We start from the raw sequence: 20,444 nt of genomic DNA, 5'->3' as shown, positions 1-20,444 counted from the left end.
ATTTATTTACTATTATTTCTATTGTATAAATGTAAATTTTTATATTATAATCTTTCAACAAATAAAAAGTAAGCTTTCATTGTTGCTTCCCTCCTCCTCATGATTTCTCATGGTTTGTATCAAGGATCACCTCTTTATCAACTAGTGTTATATTATAATTACAATTATTTCATATCTTTTTCCCTTTACATGCCCATGCCCATGCAAGAATCAATAACATATTTAATTATAGATACATTATTAATGAGGGTTAAGTGTTAGGGACCTTACAAGAAAGCAGAGACAATATTAACTTAATCATACCTATATAGTCACACTTTACTTGTAGAATCCAAATTAACATTAATAGGTTGTTTTCTCCATGATACATCAAAATGTGTACAAATTATTTCCCATGCAACCACATCCCATAAAATATCTTATCCATGTGACACATTCTCATATAATCAACAAATGTTCACGTTCTTAAACATTCCAATAGCATTATCAAATGCTCAATGATTCAACAACCATGTTCCCCCTACATTTGAATATGGACAATTACATCCACAAGTTGTACTCTGCCTTAGCCTAAAAGTGACATTAACACCTAACTTATGGGCTATAGGTGGCATTGTTAATAGACCACTCAATTGAATTATTATCATATTCTACAAAAAACCATACATATCCTCAACTTCCAATATTTGTGGTTGTCATCTTTAACAAGTACATTGCCCCTTCATGGGATCCAAACATTATTATTATTATTATTATTATCCAATTTTAAGGTCACGACCAAGCCAGACACCAAATTAGTGTATGAGACCCCCTTGTTTATGGGACAAGGGACCCACCTCTACGCAAAAATTTGAATACTAAGTCTACGAAGGCATACACACTCTACCCCCTCTGGTTTTGAACTTGTAACCTCTTAGGAGGAAACACATGCTCTTAACCATTAGGCGCACTCAAACTTCAAACATATCTATACAAAAAAAAGTCATACCCAAACCCTACTTAAAATAGCTTAAGCATTAATAATACATAATCCTTAAATAAAATCACTATAAAAATTATAATTAAATAAAATGTAACCATATTTAAATATCATATACCTTACCATTATAATTTTCATGTCTTAAAAAACACTTTAGCAATTTTATCAAAATTGTCACTTCACATCGTTATTCATTTCGATGGATTTTAACCAAACATGACAACACCTTTTCTTATATTTCGATGGATTTTACCCAAACATGACCAAACCTTTCTTTTATAGTGTTCTTCTTACTTCTTGATAGCAATTATTAGTTATATATATATCATTTCTTAAATCTAAAAGGAAAATTCATTTTTGGAATTAATTAGCATTTACACTTTCATGATCCAAAAGACTAAATGTTCTAATAATTTTTTTATTATGTAGATAATACTTTTTATTAAATTAATATAAATTATATATATATATATATATATATATATATATATATATATATATATAATTCTTTTTGTAAGTTTGGTAGGACTACATTTTCAACATGTCCAATATATCACCTCGATTAGGGTAGGGAATTGAACTGATGACTTCACATCAAGGAGTGCCTTAAAAATACACTCGATCATCATCTATCCAAGACCCCATATAAAAAATATTTATTATTATTATTAAATAGAACGGGTAGTATTTTCATTAGATAAACTAGAAAAAGGTGAGGTTCCATACAATCTTGGAGAGAAAGCTCTTAAAAACATTCATCGTTTTAAACTGGAGAAGGACCCTATGATACCAGCCTTATTTACATATGAGCTTTGTACATAGCATACTACAGACTTTCGAAAAAATCGCACCATATTCAATAAATCGACAAAACATAGATATAACTTAAACGAAAAAATCTACCCGTTGCTACTAGGGTCAATTTCTACTGAGGTTTCTTCCGCAATTGTAACCAATTATTCAGCACCACTCACCCCAGGTTCTGGGTCTCAAACAACAACAATGCCCACAACACCTTCAGAATGAGGGATAGAGTCATCCCCAAATTCGAAAACTTCTTTCAACACCTTGACTGTTATAGTCTCTACTTTAATTTCAATGTTCTCCACCTTTTGTCCCAGACTCATCACATCTATACACAGGCTCTCCATAACTTTTTGCAATAGTTCTATGTCTTTGTTGATTCCCAACAATTGGGCATACAAAACCGCCATGTTATCATTGATCTCTTTAACAATTTCCTTTATGACCTGCTTGCATGAACTGCCAACCAAGCCTTCTATATTCCTGGAGTGTCCTGACCCTGTTCCGCCACCACTTCTGTTGCTTGCAGAAGCCATCTTTGTGGCGATTCTATCCTGTATTGACAAAATCTTGAGATTTACCATCTATAATCAACTGTTATAAATAAGGCTTGGTTAATTTTGACATTCCTTCCCATATTGTCCTTGATAAATGTGAAGTGATTCTGCATCATGGCATAGTAGCTACTGTTCCATCTCCTCCACCGCCAAAAATAGCCTGGAGAGAATTGCGATGGTACCTTCCCACCCCACGAATGGATTTGTATTAAAACACCAAGTAAATTACCGAGGACACATCGCCCACCAGTCACAACACATGACCTTCGAACTATGACTGCCACACATGTTCCATAAGTCCTTACCAACCACCCCAGCTCCCAACGCACTACAAAGGGCCATCAGGGAGATAACCTTTAATAAGTTCTAGTTTGATGTGTTGTAGACCCGTACCCTAGTTGTATTGCACTGGCCTGGAGTATTTCAAATCAGGGGATATGACATATCCTAACGAAATGATTGATGTGTAAGGAGCCTTGCTCCAAGGTCACCTCGATGTTGGCTTATGCGTCTGCCACCTGTTTATTAGCCCGCGACACTTGGAGCATTTTAACCTTTTCAAACTTTTTTAATAGATAATTTATCCTAGTAATGATTGGAGACGATTCAACATCAAGGAGGTTCTCATTCTCAGAGAGCTTCAAACATTTTTGGATTACCGTCATAGAATCACCAATGATAATCAAGTTTTTGATACCATTAGAAACACTAATATTCAAACCCTGCCAAAGAGAGAGAGCTTCTGCTTGATTGTTTGTGGCGGTGCCTAGTCCCCATGCGAACTTTATTTCTGTCTTTTCTTTGAGGTTTACTATTACCCCTGTTGCTCCAGCCTCCTCGATTATTACTATTATTATTACTATTTCCTTTTAATTATGATTTTTATAATTAATTTTTTAATTAACAATAATTATTTATATAATATAAAAATTATATTTAAATTTATATTTTATAAATTCAACATTTTTTTTCCTGAGGGGGGTGGCTTGATTGGTGATCAAAGTAATGTGAGAAGGAAAATTAAGAGATCCAAGGTTTGAATCCCCTTCGTTGTGACCTAGTTTACAGAGAGGAGGACAAGTCATAGACTCTTGAAAGTTTACTAATAGAAAGCATACACTTACTAATAGCTACATGTCAGACGAGCTTCTTGCTTCCCCTGAGATTATTAAAAAACAAAAAAAAAAAAAAAAATTATTTATAAAATTTATTTAAATCACAACACAGAAGTGAAAAAGATATATGAATATTAAATAATAATTACCATTTTGTCTTTTAATTAAAGATCAAATTCTTGGTTACAGATTTATCCTTATAATCAATTTCTTTTTACTTATCAAATTGCTTTTTTATTTATTCAAATTGCTTTTTTATTTATCAAATTATAAAAAATTTCAAGAGAAATAATTATTATTCCCTTATTAGTCACTTCTTTTGTTAAATGTTTTGATATTTAATTTTTTTTATTTATATTATAAAATAATTTCAATTTTAAATATTTATTAATACTAAAAACATATGAAAAAAACTTCAATTATTTATTATAATATTTTTTCTTCAAAGTTTAAATATGTAATTGGAGAAGTGAGATGGAAGATATCACCCCACCTCCCTACATTCTCAAAACCACTCACCCACACACTTGGGAAGCAAGAGGGTGAGGTGGCCCAATGCCCCATTCCCTTACACACCAAACACTATAGTAGATTAACCGATATTTAATATTATTTAAATATAAATACACATAATTAACAGATTTTTACTTAGTAGAAGTATAAATAAATTAACAAATATTTAGTATTATATATATATATATATATATATATATATATATATATAATTAATATTTCTTAAATAATTTTTTTCTTTTAATTATTTTAAAACATTTACAAATTAATGGTTTATAATCACAGAATAGAATACGTATATTGCATGAGGGTTTTTCTGAGGAGCAATACTATACCACGTGGGTTCACATTGAGATATATATATTGAAGGGAAAATGTCATAATATATAGGGGTAAAGGATTTTTATATTAGTGGGTATAAAAATACAGCTCAAAGTTAATGGAAAAATATAAACGGTATAAAAAATGCTAATGAAAAAATAGATACCTATAATATCTAGTGAAAGTAGAGGTTTTTTAAATTGGGAAGGTATATTAAGTTCGTATTAGTAAGAGGTTAAATAATGTGTTTTTTAGAGGTATTTTCCAATATGTAGTCAAATTAGGGATATTGTTTAATATGCAACATCATACCAAAACCATAGCTATTTCAATCAAAATACACAATTTTTATTCCAGAGAAAACAAATTAACATATTTTTATTTATAAAAAATATTTGAGATAGATCTAATAATTTTTTTTTATTAATTAGTATTTAATTTTATATTTATATAATTTCAATATAATTTAGATACGTAAAAATAATTCAATACCATTTTAATATTAAGAGGATATTATAATATAATATATAATCAAATCATTTATATAACATATTTTTAAGTTAAAAAACTATATCCTTAAATGTCCAATATAACAATAATTACACTAGATATAATGCTATATTAGATCTAATGTTATTTTAGATAAATAGACATGAATTTAAGGATAGCCATTTCTCTATTCCATGGTACATAAGTGAAACGTGTATATATATATATATATATAAAATAAAAATGTGTATTAAAATACAATTATAATGTTTATATATATGGGTATATTTTATTCTAAATATTGAAAGTTATTTTTATTAAAAATATTATTTAAATTTTTTATATAATATATTGATTTTTTATTTTTTTAAAAAAAATTGTATATTAAAGGGGTAACAAGAAGGGAAGAGATTTTACATGATTTTGATGTAAATTTAGCTATGAGATACTCTTGGGGCCCGGACAAAAGATTGATAATCATGTGGAAATGTATGATATCTTACTAGGTTTAATCTTGGCAAAAGACTTAAATATAGTAAATATGATAATCTTTAGGAACTCTTTTCTAAAAAACTAGCCTTTGAACAAAGGCAGTTGACCTAAAAAACATCCTCTCAAACTCCTGCTCCAAAGAATCTCAAGAGCACTAGAAATCTCCCCCTTATATACTTCTTCCACATGATTAGATACCAAAATTCAGAAGTTGACAAACAAGGAAACCTTGCTTGTCACCTTAAAGCAAGACAAACATAATATAATGGTATCCAAGGATGGAGAAGCATCCCATGACCTCCCCCCTCCCCTAGGTGCATGATTAAATGTCTCATGTTCTAAGGCCAAAACGTTCTCCCCTGAGCCTTAATCCAAACATTAGAAATATGGGTATAAAGTGGGGGCGCATGCAACAAGGTGTCACGGGTCCCATTAACGCAACACTCCATGCTTCAAAATTTATTTCAACCTCCTCACATGCCCTGGGTACAAGGAGAAGATAGTGTTTTGATCTCTGTTAAGACCTCACACCTATGCAATTTATTATTCTAATGGTGACCATAATTATGAAGGTTAATGGAGTCTAGCAAAGAGTCATGTGTGGGATTAACTCAATGCAAGTTAAATTTATGGTCTTAGATCGATATTCTGCTATCAACTATTTAATCCCCTTCCAATTTGAGTTATGGTGTAATTTCTTATGGAGGTGATCTAAGCCGGTTCACTTGAGCATGGTCGATGTCTTATGGTTACTCTATGGTTGTGAGCATAACATTCTAGGCAGTTGCTACCCTAGGTCCCAAGGGAATTTTGGTAGAAGTACTTCCTTCTAGGCTTGTTCGAGTTTCAGGTTTGTTTTGGTGTGGCCAATTAAATTTGTCTTGGTTTGTCACATTTTCATCCTTCAACTTATCCCATCTTGTTTGAGTTCTTCAATTCAGGTTTTCCTTCTCTATCTGTTTGGTGTATTCTTCATTTGGCATGTATTTTCCTTCCTTGCATTAGATAAATCCTCTTCCATTTCCTCGGTTATAATTGTGTTTTGGTGTCTTTGTTATCTCAACTTTTTTTTAGTGAATTGAGTCTTTCACCCTGCTTCTCTGGCCTAAATGTCATTATATTTTTGCTTCTTTGGGTGGAATTTGTCTCTAAAGTGTAACACCTCCTCTCACATTTACCCACTATAACCAACCTATTTAGGTAAACATGATATGAGGGCTACTATGACATGACGCGACCTCTAAATTCTAGTTAAGGAAGTGGGGCCTTCAAACTGAAACTTTTTTGACATTCTATAGGGACTACGAGATACTCAGGGGCCAAAGAACCACCCCAAGTGGCCAATCCTCGAGTTGAGGATATTTTTCACTGCCCCCAGGCCCACATCCACACCCACGGCAAGGCATGCATGTGGTTATAGGCCTCCAACCACATGCACAACACTGAATCCATGCGGTTGTAGCCCAATTCCTCCAATTTTGAGCATGCAGTCCTGGAATATGTGCTGCATTTTCAGGCCAACCTCCTGACCACTACCTAGAATTGCCTGATACTTTCTAGAATCGTAAATGACATAAGGAAAAAACTATTCATTCAAAATTTGAACAATAACTTGATCTTACTAGGCCTAACCATGACAATCATTTCGTCGCACACATGGTAAACATGTAAGCTGTGGGTTATGAATTCATACTTGATCATAGGATTCTGGAACTTATCTGAGAATCACCAAGAATGTATAATTCCCTCTCATAATAGTTGCAATAATACTTGTTATCCCATGCATTCATTAACGCTAAAATACTTCTCAAATACCAAGAAAATCCATAGCTAGAGAACATTATAAATCCATGCTTATAACCAACATATAACAAGATTATTAACCATCACATAACAACCATCAGAACACCATAATATCAAGTACAAGTGCTCATAGAATAAAATAGGAAAATAGTTCTTATTAACTTATGCAAAAGCCAACCAAGTCAGGGACTTCCATGTACCACTCGACCATAGATTGGGTTGAACCAAATATTTCTTTTAGTCAATAACCCCTTGCCATATTCAAATCATGAATGTGGCATCTCAAGACATAAACAACCAGGGATTCTCGGAGATTAAACCACCTCCAGCCTCAGGCTACCTTGATCTTGCCAAATTCGGTCAAGATATCACTAAGCCCAAAACTAGCTTGGATACATGAGAATTTCTTCACCATTACCTTGAGGAATTTGCATGTCTTCACCCACTCGTTGAGGGATTCCTGAAGATTAAACCACATCTACCCCCAACCTTTGGGAATTTTCCTAAGACCACCTCACTTGGTTGCAAAACCTTCTAACAATCCAAAGCTCAACCAAAAAAGAATCCCATCACACCATGGATCTTTAGGAAATGACAAGGCAAGGATGAAACCATGTCAAACCTTCCAAACCCATGTCAATGATAGAAAATGAACCAAATGAACAAATGCATGTACCATGTATACACACCTCATCTAGGAAATCACACATGCAACCTGTTACCTGCAAAATCCTCCTATTGAAGCTACTTTGTCCAACCTTCCTTATTTTTCCTTTACTTTCCTTGTCCTTCCTTTTCTTTCCTTTGCTTGCTTGCTTGTTCTCTCTCTCTCTCTCCCCACTCTGATCCATTCAAAACTAATGAAAAGATATGAACTGGTCCTCAGAAGCCCTTTTATTATTGAGGCCTCTAATTTCTTTATTTTCCTTCAATTTTCCTTCAATTTCCCTCTCATGCAAATATGTGACCCTTCATCTCCCTTTTCTCCTAGTTTCCTTTATTTTCATAAATAATTCCAATAAATGCATTTTTGTCTTTCAAAATCCTTTGTCAATTTCCTTTATCCATAATAAACAACAAGTGACACCCATTAGGATGTTTTTCCCAACATTAAACTTGGAATATGTGTCCCATGAATTTGGTCTTGTTTTGCCTTTATTAATCTTCATTACATGAACTTTTAAGTCGGGGTTGTTACATAAAGGAGAATTGTGATTTTCTCCTCTTTTCTTGGCTTGCATCGTCTACTTGAGGGATGTTCTTATCTCCCTCTAGTAAACTCTTGCCCAAATCCCTTTTTCTTGTATCCCTCTCTTTGTACTCATGTGCTTCCTATGCCTTCAAAAAGAAAAAGTGACCTACCCTTCCATCAGTGTTAAGTATGTGGTCCAAAATAGATAAAAACCTGTAAATAGTGGGAAATCCTAATTACAACAGTTCTTCTTGGCAAATTGAATCCCTTCAATCGAAAACAATGAAAATTAACTAGAATTTTTACCAACAAATGATGATTTCCATCGACCTCTTGGAAAAAATACAAGCTTTGAAGGAAAAATTAGCATGTCATGAGGACAAGATTGTTGCTCTCTAACAACAGTTAGAAGGTCCACATATGCACCTCACAACTAGCAATAATCAGACTATGAGCAATAGTGCCTCCAACAAGCATGTTGGCATTTCTTTGCATGATCTCAACCAACATCCAAGAGATTATCCCCCTTCAATTCTCGATGTGCTCCCTCTATAAATGTGTTTTTCTTCTCAGACAATTTTGCAAAGTTTATTCTTTTCATTTAATAATAATAGTTGGCTTACAATATAGTTTTTTCAAACTATCAACAAATTCCCTTTTTGAGGACCCACTCCCAGATGAATCATTGTAACCAAATTCCCAAATAACAACTATGTTTGAGCATAGAAAAACTTCTCATTTTTGTTAAACAATAAATAAATTATATTAAAATATAATTGTAATATTTTTAATATAGAAATAAAAAAATTTAGAATATTACAATATATTTTTTCAAATTTTAAATTAAATTTGAATTACATATTTTTATATATTTTATTTTAATAAAATATAAAAATTATTTGTAGTATACCTAGGGGTGGATAATATGGGGTACCTAGGGGTGTACTCAAGGGCATATTGTGATGAAAAAGGGGAATGTAAAAGGGGACCACAATTAGTTAGTTTATTAAATAACGCCTATAAATGGTTACCCACATTAATGATGATTATAAGTGGTTGATTCTCATTATCAAAAGGGACTACAATTAGTTAGGATGGTGAATAAACAAACCATAGTTAATAAATAAAATGGTTAACCCACATTATGCAAGGGACCACAAGTAGTTAGGAAATAATGTGATATAAATGAAATAAACCCATGGTATGGATGTATGGTATTGAGGATTCATGGTACTACCCATAGTATTGTATGTATCAAGCCGATATAGATGGGGAGACTCTCCATGGGGGATATGTCAAGTATTTTTGGTATTGACAAGTGTATGGTTTGTGGAGTGTTCTCCTTCCTTAAGGAGTAGTTTCATGGTGTAACCCTTCCTCAAAGGTTTCCTATTAATAAAGATATGAATAGAGACATTTCTATTGTTATTTTCGGATTGATCTTGGATTCGTTTCATCATATATTTTAATATATTTATAGGTTTAGTACAAGTGGTATCAGAGCTCTTTCTTCGCCAAAAGTAGGACGATTTTTTTTCTTTTTCGCAAGATTTTTTTCTAAAAAAATTGGGTGGCGAATTTTAAGTAAATCTCTAAAAAATTGGATGCCAAATTTTCAAGAGTAAAATTCAGATCCGAGTTCCTCGTGAAAAAACACCCAAATTCAAAAAAAAAAATCATCTGAATCAAAGCCCAAAGAAAGGAGGCCTTACTCGTTTAAAATTAACAATTTTTCAAAAACAAATATGAAGGAAAATCATGGGCAACAACTCTTAGGTCAAATTATTGAGATTTGGAGAGTTATTTTTTAGAAACTAATTGCAGATATGAAATCCTCTCGATAAAATACCGAAATTATAAAAGGAATCGACTGAACCAAAGTCCAGGTGGAAGAGATATTTTCGATTTAAAATTCGCTATTTTTTTCCATAATTTTATGATGACATGAAAGTTGCAGTGCAAATCAGAGTTCATAAATTTAGTAGATTGTGATTCCAATCACATGAGAAGATGCAAAGTGGTCATTCCATTTCCAAAAACAAATTATAATAAGAATTTTGATCTAAATTGGACGAGTTGTGACCATTTCAATTTTTCCGCCCCAAAGTAGGTGATTTTTTTCTCAAAACCCTCATTCTATTTTACGGGTTATAGAAAGGTTTTCTTTACAATAAAAGAAAATGGTCCTACTATTAAACAATTCATCAAAGTGGAAAATTCAAACTACCCATCATTTTGGAAAACTTTAGCATGCCTTCATTTCCAAGGTGAGGTTGTCATATGATGGAACTCACTTAACCATAAGCATATATTGGCACTTCCCAATAAAGAATTTGAAAAAATCCTTTTGGACATATGGTCTCATGTTAGAAATAAGGATAACGAAAGCCATAAAGAGTTATTTTATGCATATATCTCCATATTACAGGTTCATGGATGTTATGAAACCAGCTCAAGAAAAGATAGAAAAGATAGATCAACGCCTTAGAATTCAGCCTCTTCGAGGGGGCAACCTCCTTTACATTACATAAATGAACAATTCTTGGATGATACAAATGACAAAACCTCCTTTCTATATATAGGAGTCTAAGGAGTCACAATATAATCCAGCCGACCTAACAATAATAATATAAAGCCACAAAAATAACAATAGAGGGATTCTATGGGGCACAAAAATAACAATATGGGGGTAATAGGGGCACAACAATATAAATAAGGGGTATAACTACAATAGTAATGGGGTAATCACTATTATTATAGGGACCCAACATGCCCCTCTCCTTCAAAAAATTGTTTTCCTCAACGCTTGAGCAGTTCTGGATACTTCTGCATAAAATTCTCATCCTCCCATGTGGAATCTTTAGTGGATAAGTTCTTCCACTTGATAAGATACTCTGAAATTGATCGATTTCGTAGCTGTCGAGTTCTTGTTTCTGTGACTGCTTCTGGTTCCAATATAATTTTTCCTTCTTCGTCAAGTTCTGGCAATATTGTTTAAACTGGGAGCTTGTCGCCTATAACCTTCTTTAAACATGAAACATGGAAAACTGGGTGCAATCGAGAAGCTATAGGAAGCTCCAATTTGTATGCCATAGTACCAATCTTTTCCAACACCTTGTACGGACCATAATACTTTGGTGATAATTTATTATCCTTCTTAGCTTGCTTTAGGGACATTTTCTTATATGGTTGTAGCCGTAGGAATACCCAATCACCTACATCAAAACTTCTTTCACTGCGATGTTGATCTGCCTGTTGTTTCATTCTATTTTGTGCCAACACGAGGTTATCCTTTAAGAGTTGGAGGACTTGTTGTTGATGTTCGATGTGATGTTCCACTGCCTGAACCTTAGAATTTTCTCTTAAATATGATGTGATTGATGGTGGTTGGTACCCATAAAGTGCCATAAATGGGGTCATTTTTGTTGCTGTATGGAAGGAAGTGTTATACCACCATTCAGCCAGAGGCAACCATTTGACCCATTGTGTCTTTTTATCAGATACAAAGCAACGAAGATATCCTTCCAAACATTTGTTTACTATCTCAGTTTTCCCATCAGATTGAGGATGATAAGATGAGCTATGAGCTAACTGAGTACCAAGACAAGAAAATAATTATGTCCAAAAATTTCCAGTGAAAATGGGATCTCTGTCACTTACAATAATCTTTGGGTTTCCATGTAGCTTTTGAACTGTTTCCATAAATGCAGTAGAAACTGTACTGGCTTTAAATGGATGTGATAATGCACAAAAGTGTGCATACTTGGTAAGTCTGTCAACTACCACCATGATGACACTCTTTCCCTCAGACTTGGGTAAACCTGTGATAAAATCCATTGAAACCTCCTCCCAACGTTGGCTTGGAATGGATAAAGGTTGTAATAGACCCGGTGTCTTAATTGTTTCAACTTTATTTTGTTGGCAAACCAAACATTCCGCCACAAACTTTTGAATATCTGATTTAAGGCCATCCCAAAAAAATTCCTTCTTAACCCTGTGGTAAGTTTTTAAAAATCCTGAGTGCCCTCCTAAGGGAGAAGTGTGCAATTCCATAAGAATCTTTTGTTTTAGCTGGGAATTCTTACAGAGGTATAAGCGATCTTTGTACCATAATGAATCATTTTGCCAGCTAAATGTATCAGAAGTACTGGAATCTTGTTGTAGCTTTCGAATAAGTGCCCACACTTCTTCGTCATTCTTCCATTCCTCCTTTGCTTCGTTTATCCAATCTGGTTGGATAATAGAAATGGCACACAACAATGCTTCCATATCCTCATCCTTTCTTGAGAGTGCATCTGCCACCACATTTTGCTTCCCTTTTTTGTAGATGATTTCAAAGTCATAACCCAACATCTTTGTGACCCACTTTTTTTGCTCTTCAGAGGATAATCTTTGTTCTAAAAAGTATTTAAGGCTATCATGATCCATTTTTACCTTGAAGTGTCTTCCCATTAGGTAGGGTCGCCATTTCTTAAGTGCATGGAGTATTGCCAACATTTCCTTCTCATAAATAGCTTTTCTTAAAAACTTTCCCTTGATTGGACGACTTTCAAAAGCAATGGGTCTTTCATCTTGCATTAGAACAGCACCAATTCCATTTCCTGAAGCATCACATTCCACAATAAAGGTTTTTGTGAAGTCCGGTGTAGCTAAGACCGGTGCTTGGCACATTGCCTCTTTAAGATGTTTAAAGGCCTTTGTTGCTTTCGGAGTCCATGAAAATGAATCTTTCTTCAATAATGTTGTTAGAGGTGCTGCTATTCTCCCATAATTCTTAACGAACTTGCGATAATACCCTGTCAACCCAAGAAATCCTCACAGATGCTTTATGGATGTGGGGATTTTCCATTCCTTAATGGCTTTAATTTTGCTAGGGTCTACCTTAACTCCTTCATGAGATACAATATGACCCAAATATTCCACCTCCTGGACTCCAAAGAAACATTTGGATCTTTTTGCATATAATTGTTTCTCCTCCAATAGTTGTAGCACCTTGTCAACATGTTCAACATGATCCTTCCAAGACTTGTTGTAGATTAGTATATCATCAAAAAATACCAACACAAATTTTCTAAGGAATGGTTTGAAAATTGAATTCATCAAACCTTGAAATGTTGAAGGTGCATTGGTAAGGCCAAAAGGCATGACCAAAAATTCATAATGACCCTCATGAGTTCTAAATGCTGTTTTCGGAATGTCTTCAATCTTCATTCTGATTTGATGATATCCCGAATGAAGATCCAACTTGGTGAAGTAAATTGATCCATGCAATTCATCAATGACAGGAATGGGGAACTTATCTTTAATAGTGAGCTTGTTGAGCTCCCTATAATCTGGACACATGCGCCATGATCCATCCTTCTTGTGCACCAATACTACTGGAGCTGAGAAAGAACTTTGACTCGGTTGAATTATACCAGCCTCTAGCATTTCTGCAACCATACGTTCAATTTCACTTTTTTGGACATATGGATATCTGTACGGCCTGATGTTTGGAGGAACACTTCCTGGAATCAGATGAATAGCATGATCATGATCACGCATAGGTGGGAGACCTTTGGGAGTCTCAAATACCTTGGAATGATTGTCCAGGACTTTTTGGAGATCTGGAGAAATAGATGATTCCAATGTGGAAACATCTAGCGAACATAATTGTGCAATTACACCTCTTTGCTCCTTTTTTAGAAGCTTTGTCATGCCATTAGAGCTGATTATCTTTCTTGGTTTCCCTGCAATACCCCTTAATTCAACTTCCTTTCCTTCCACAGAAAATTTCATGAAAAGTTCTTGAAAATTAAAAGCTATTGTACCCAAGGATTGTAGCCATTGGACTCCTAGTACAACATCAACACCTCCCATTGGAATGGAAAGCATTGGGCTAGTCAATACATATTCTCCCATGGATAGCTTGATATTATGGCACTTTCCAGAATAATTTATTGTTCCTCCATTTGCAATCATCACTTGACACTCTGGTGCTGGATATAGGAAGCAATTCAATTCTTTTGCTACCCTACAATGAATAAAATTGTGGGTGCTTCCTGAATCAATCAACACTATTACCTTTTTCTTCTTGATTTGTCCTTCTATCTTGATGGTTTGAGGAGTGGTAATTCCCGCCAATGCATTAAAAGATATGGTTGGATTTATTTGTTCTTCATATAGGCTTTGTTCCTGGAATATATCCTCTTTTTTTGACCTTTCTTGCTCCTTTTCTTCTTCCTCTTCACAATCTATGTAGAATAATTTCTTCTCAGCACACTTATGAACTTTTGTGTATTTGCTATCACAATTGTAACAAAGCCCTTTTGCTCTTTTTTCTTCCAATTTTTGTGGTATCAACCTTGTAGGTTGTGGAAGACTATGGGCAATAACACTTCCATCTTTATAGTTGTGAATGGTATGCTTCCTAGTTGCCATAATTTTGCTTTCCATTTTTCTTGCTAACCTGAATGCCTTCTCTAATGAATCAGGTTCCCAAAGGCGCACATCATGTTGGATATTATCCTTTAAAGACCGTATGAACACATCAATCCTATGCTCCTCTGGAATATCTTTTACCCTTATGTTCAATTTTTGGAACTCCTCAATGTGCTCCATTATCGAACCCTTTTGTTTGAGACTTATCAATTGGCTAAAAAAAGTGTTGCTTTTTGTATCCTCATAATGTGCTATCAATTCTTCCGTAAAAATTGCCCAAGTGATAAATTGTTTACGAAAACAAAGCCATTGATACCATACAAACTGATTTGGTTCCAAATATAAAGTTTCCATACGTACCTTTTGTGTGTTTTGCACATTATTGAGATCGAAGAATTGCTCCATCTGTAATATCCATGTGGCGGGATCCTTGCCATCAAACTTCCTCATATCGATTTTTGGAACATGGCGAGTCTTCGATCCAACATTAGAGTCTATGGAATCATGATTAACATTTCTTTTGTTCTCATCATGAGTTTCCTTTACTACCTTTTCACCCTTAGTGACCCTTTCTTGTAGCAAGTTCTTCAATTCTTCCATGTCTGTTTTCAAATCTATCTTCAAATTTACCATCGAATCCTCCATCTTAGCTTCCATGCCCTTTATCTTAGATTCCACTCCATTTCTCTTAGATTCCATGCCATTTATCTTAGATTCCACGCCATTTATCTTGGATTCCACGCCACTTACCTTAGCTTCTGTTAGCTTTTGTGAGCGTGACATTTGTTGCACTTGTTCTTGTAATTTTGATATATCATGTAGCATTTCTTCCTCTTCTTCATGAGTCATGCTAGAGATTTCAGGTTCCTTACTAGGTGTTTGCATTTTCTTTCCTCGGGGCATCAGTTACCGATAATAATTCTTTACTATGCCATTTGAATTCCGTTAAACCAAGCTTACATAAAAATTAAAAAAAAAAACTACACACCTTTTTTCACTTTATAGAAGCCTGATATTGAATCTGATGTATCTCTGTAATTTCAGATCATCCAGTTCTGAAATTGCTACCTGTAGTAGCCTTCTTCGTCCTCTTTCCAATGCCACAAGTCTGAGCCAAATTGGATTCTCCAAGGAAGAGTTATGTGAAATCTCCCACAGTGACTTGCTTTTAGACTGGTTCAGTAGAGCGAACTTGTACGACGTGCCACGAGTCACTGTTTCAATCTTTGAATCTGAAACACACATACAAGAAACTACAGTCCGTCCTCTTTCTGTACCTTCTTACGAAATTTCAATCTGATCCCCAGAGAGAACGTTATGACAATTTTTCCCAGGTCACCTGTTTTGAATGTAATTCAGGAGTCTACAAAAAGACCAACTTCCTCAGAGCATATCTCTGCAAATATCGCGCTAAAAGATCTTAAATTCAGACCCAAGGTTCACCGCAATTTCTTCTAAAATGGGTTTTTTCTGCGACTTCTGAAACGTCACCGAAAAAAAGTTATAGCGAAAATTCCACGATGACCTGTTTGGAACAGCGAAACCCTAGAATCCAAAGCTCTGATACCAAATGTTATGAAACCAGCTCAAGAAAAGATAGAAAAGATAGATCAACGCCTTAGAATTCAGCCTCTTCGAGGGGGCAACCTCCTTTACATTACATAAATGAACAATTCTTGGATGATACAAATGACAAAACCTCCTTTCTATATATAGGAGTCTAAGGAGTCACAATATAATCCAGCTGACCTAACAATAATAATATAAAGCCACAAAAATAACAATAGAGGGATTCTATGGGGCACAGAAATAACAATATGGGGGTAATAGGGGCACAACAATATAAATAAGGGGTATAACTACAATAGTAATGGGGTAATCACTAGTATTATAGGGACCCAACAATGGATGTATTCACAAGGAGAATGTTATCATTTCTATTCATCATAGTTGCAATAATTATCTCATCAATCTCCAATTAGCTAAAAGATTGCAAGTTCCAATGCAGCATATTGAAAGCAAACAAATTGATGGTGCACATTTTCAAATATTTAAGGACTTGAAGGTTACCATGGATAAATATGTGTTTCATTCAAACTTTTATGCTTTAGATATGGATGGGAAATATGCTTTTTTAGGATATCCATAGATGGAATCTGTTCGTACAGTCAATGTTAATGTACAAAAGAAACTTCTAAATTTATGGTAAAAAAAGAAGAAAATTACTTTGCAGGATGTTTCCATTAGTAAAAAAATAAATGATGCACAAGTAGAAAGCTCTATAGGCACTGACACATCAGATGATGAATCCTTAGTGGAAGCAATAATGGAAGAAAAACTAGCACTGACTCAAAATCAAGTACCACAAAAATAACTAGACACCACTTAGGCATCATCAGTTGAGGACTTGAAGAAGGAAACATCATCAATTAAGGCTTTTGCATAGCACCATTTACACCACCCAACAAGACTCCAATCAATAAGATGGCACAAGATCAACAACAAGGACAGAGGCACCTAGAGGACACATAGAAAGGCTAGGAAATCCAACCAAAACACATCAACGCATGGGAACCATAAGAACCAACTTCCATCTCAAGTGAGTGAGGTAGTTACTAGATTGAGTCTTCCCCTTTCTCTTGGATCGATAGATGCACATGCATGGTATTAGTGGACTACTATTTTTAGTAGATATTATTATTTGTGTTCTTCCAATATTTTATGTACGAAACATTCTTTAAGGGGGTGGAATATAGTATACCTAGGGGTGAATAATATGGGGTGTTTAATGGTGTATCCAAGGGCATATTGTGATGAAAAAGGGAATGAAAAAGGGGACCACAATTAGTTACTTTAAAAAATAAATCATATAAACGGTTAATGATGATTGTAAGTGGTTGACGCTCATTATAAAAAGAGACCATAATTAGTTATGATGGAGAATAATCAAGCCATCGTTAATAAATAAAGTGGTTAACACACATTATATAAGGGACCACAAGTAGTTAGGAAATAATGTGATGTAAATGAAATAAGCCCATGGTTTTACATGAATCGTATTGTGGGCTCATGGTATTACCCATGTATTGTATGTATGAATACTATATAGAGGGTAAAGAATCTCCATGGCTAATATGTTGAGTATTGTTTGGTATTAACAAGCGTATAGCTTTTGGAGTGTTCTCCTTCCTTAAGGAGTATTTGTATGGTGTTACCATACCTCAAGGGTTTTCTATTAATAAAGATCATAAAAGACACATTTCTATTGTTATTTGGGATTTCTCTTGAATTTGTTTCATCAAATATTTTAATATGTTCATAGATTTATTACAAGTGGCAGTTGTCAAGTCAATTTCTGGAGGTTTGTTTTGGTATTTTTAGAAACTAATTGCATATCTAAATTTCTCCCGAGAAAATACTGAAATTAAAAAAACAAATCGTCTAAATCAGAGTCTGGATGGAGGATATCTAATTGATTTAAAATCAACCATTTTTTTAGAAGTTTTATTACCAGAGGAAAGTTGTAGCACAAATCAGAGTTTCTAAAGTGCCCAAATTATGGTTCCAATCATATGGAAGAATAAATGTGGTCATTCCATTTCCAAAAAAGGGTTATAATAAGAATTCTAAGCTAAATTAGTCGAGTTGTGACCATTTCAATTTTTCCGCCCCAAAGTAGGTGATTTTTTTTTCAAAACCCTCATTCTATTTTAGTGGTTATATCAAGATGTTTTTTACAATAAAAGAAGATGGTCCTAGTATTGAAAAAATTATCAAAGTGGAAAAGTCAAAATTCCCATCATTTTGGAAAGCTTTAGCATGGCTTCATTTCCAAGGTGAGGTTGCCATATGGTGGAACTCACTTGACCGTAAGTACATACTGGCACTTCCTAATGAAAAATTTGAAAATGTCATTTCTGAAAAACGGTCTCTTACTAGAAATAAGGATAACGACGGCCATAAAGAGTTATTCTCTATGGATATCTCCATATTACAAGTTCATGGATGTATTCACAAGGAGATGGTCATTGTTTCTATTAACCCTAGTTGCAAGCATAATCCCATCAATCTCTAATTGGCTAAAATATTGCAAGTTCCAAGACAACATATTGAAAGCACAAAAATTGATGGTGCACATATTCAAATATTTAAGTACTTGAAGGTCATCATGGATAAATATGTGTTACATTCAAAATTTTATGCTTTAGATATGTATGGACATGATGTTGTTTTCAGATATTCATGGATTGACTCAAATGGTACAATAAATGTTAATGTACAAAAGAAACCTCTAAATCTATGGTACAAAAAGAATAAAATTACTTTGTAGGACATTTACATTGGTAAATAGATAAAGGAGGCACAAGAAGAAAGTTCTACTTACACTAACACATCAGATGATGAGTCCTTATTGGAAACAATAATGGAAGATAATCTAACATAGACTCAAAAGCATGCACAAAAAAAAGAACCAGACACCACTTAGGAACTATCAGTTGAGGACTTAAAGAAGGAAACACCATCAATTAAGGTTTTTACATAACACCACCTGCACCACCCAACAAGACTCCAATCAACAAGATGGCATAGGATCAACAACAAGGATGGAGGAACCTAGAGGACACATAGAGAGAAATGGAAATCCAACCACAACACATCAACACATGGGAACCACAAGAACCAAATTCCATATCGAACAGAAAAATGTAGCCGCTAAATCCAAAGGTGCCACCATGTACGCCTCCAACCATGAGAAGGTTTTAAGAATTCACAAATTGCATAATCTTCAAATCCTTGGAGTGTGCAAAGTTACCATTGTGTCGGTTGATCTCTCGAGAAACCTCGAGATTTTCCTTATCGGCAACCAGGATTGTGTTCTTGGCCCTCTGCCCATTTTCAAAGCTTGTGAAAATGGAAGAATCCATCGAGGTGATGGACTGAACGTAGGGTTTGTAAACCAATGTGTCATATTTGTCAGACCAAGTAAGGCTCTTCACATGGGCCGCACTCTTGGTTTCGTATATGTGAAACCCTATAAAATCCTCTGCATTGACGATTGCTAGGGTTTCTAAAACCCTATTCATGGTTTTGAAACTATGAAGATCTGTTAATATCGTGGTTTTCTTCTTGAGTGCCTAGTCGTATGCCACGATTTTGCTATTGTGTCTGACCCAAACGGAGTCGTCGTGTGAAGCATAGATGGCCAGAGGGTAATCCTGGCCATTGGTAATAATCATTGAGACTCTTTTGACATCAATTCCTTCTAGGGCCGTCAGAGACATGGCTTTCTTGATGGCCTCTAGGATTCTGTATTAGGAGGCCTCCTCTATAAGGGCTTCGTTGTCGAATTTCTCCCATGTTGATGTTGAGATCTCTATTAAAGAAGATTTCGTCACAGTCTATGGATAGATCCGAGTGGGCGAGGAGGGAGGTTTTCCATGTGGATTGGAGAGTCGAAATTGTGGTTTCGAAGATCCTACCTCCGACAATGATCTTCACTCTGCGATTCGATCCATGGACCTAGGGCCCTTCTACTGCTAGGCTGTTCATGACTTCCTTGTTGAATTGGTTTAATCTTTGTGCTAATATATTTAGGTGTGGGAGATCGAAAATAAATGAATGGACCTAGATTTTTGACCATGGCATATTTTCATTGTTTCTCAAGTTCAAGTGTACCAATAAAGTCAAATGTCCTCCTATTGCTTTAATGGCATAGTTCAAGCAAGTTTTATGGAATGCAGGGAAAATTTGGTGTAATA

At 34.6% G+C, this 20,444-nt stretch overlaps 1 pseudogene; it reads right to left on the bottom strand.

The window, feature by feature from the left end:
* Nucleotides 1-1,968: 1,968 nt before the first annotated feature.
* On the bottom strand, nt 1,969-20,235 carry LOC149264358 (protein ENDOPLASMIC RETICULUM-ARRESTED PEN3-like; annotated as a pseudogene).
* Nucleotides 20,236-20,444: the final 209 nt, after the last annotated feature.

The sequence above is a fragment of the Pinus tabuliformis genome, chromosome 6 (assembly GCF_031772625.1).
Source record: "Pinus tabuliformis cultivar Carrire ecotype Pingquan chromosome 6, CPIR1, whole genome shotgun sequence".
NCBI classification, from domain to species: domain Eukaryota; kingdom Viridiplantae; phylum Streptophyta; class Pinopsida; order Pinales; family Pinaceae; genus Pinus; species Pinus tabuliformis.
This window is presented reverse-complemented; position numbering and strand designations above follow the sequence as displayed.